The 822-nt window shown below is 46.7% G+C and overlaps 1 pseudogene; it reads right to left on the reverse strand.

The window, feature by feature from the left end:
* Positions 1–367: 367 nt before the first annotated feature.
* Positions 368–695, reverse strand: LOC116465376 (large ribosomal subunit protein eL38-like; annotated as a pseudogene).
* Between the last annotated feature and the right edge of the window lie 127 nt (positions 696–822).

An 822-nucleotide genomic window follows, 5' to 3' on the forward strand; every position in this document is an offset into this window, starting at 1 on the left:
CCCCTTCACTGTGTCACTCTAATAAAGGGTGACTTGCATCTCCTTAGGCTGGCCCATACTATGGGACTACAGGTGCTCTCACCAGAATGCACAAATGGGCCAGGCACCGTGGCTCATGCCCTGTAACCCCAGCACTTTGGGAGGTTGAAGGGGGAGATCACTTGAGCCAGGAATTGGAAACCAGCTTGGTTAACATGGCGAGATCCTGTCTCTAATGGACCTTAGGGGTCATGGGAAAGTAGCCCTCACCAACTACAAAGGGTTCTGGATCATGCAGGTGAGAGTCCAATGGAATAAGAAAACTAACAACAGCTGAGAGCTGCCTTCTATGCATCTGCACGAGGCACTGTGCTTCCAATTTTTTTTTTTTTTTTTTTTTTTTTTTTTTTTAGGATTTTTAGTATTTTAATACAGTTCCAATCAGTGTGTCTGGTTCATTTCAGTTCCTTCACTGCCAAACCAGGGGGCAGGGACTGCTTCAGTTTCTCTGCCTTCTCTGTCAGTGATGACCAGAGTGTAAAGGTATCTGCTGCATCGAACTTTAAACTTCACGTTGTCCTTATTTTTCTTGATCTTGACAGATTTGGCATCCTTTCGTCGGGCTGTGAGAAGGAAGTCCTTGATTTCCTCAATTTTCTGAGGCATGGCGACGAGGCGCGCTGGGCGCTGGCGCGAACCGGGACCCGCGTACCACCCCAGAGGTGTGCTTCCTAAATATTAATATCACCACATGTGCTCCTCACATCACCCAGTAAGGAAATAAGCACTGCTATGGTCCCCATTTTACACATGAAGCAGCTAAGGATTAAAGTTAAGTAACTC

Source organism: Hylobates moloch, unplaced genomic scaffold (assembly GCF_009828535.3).
Source record: "Hylobates moloch isolate HMO894 unplaced genomic scaffold, HMol_V3 SCAFFOLD_4775, whole genome shotgun sequence".
Taxonomy (NCBI): Eukaryota; Metazoa; Chordata; class Mammalia; order Primates; family Hylobatidae; genus Hylobates; species Hylobates moloch.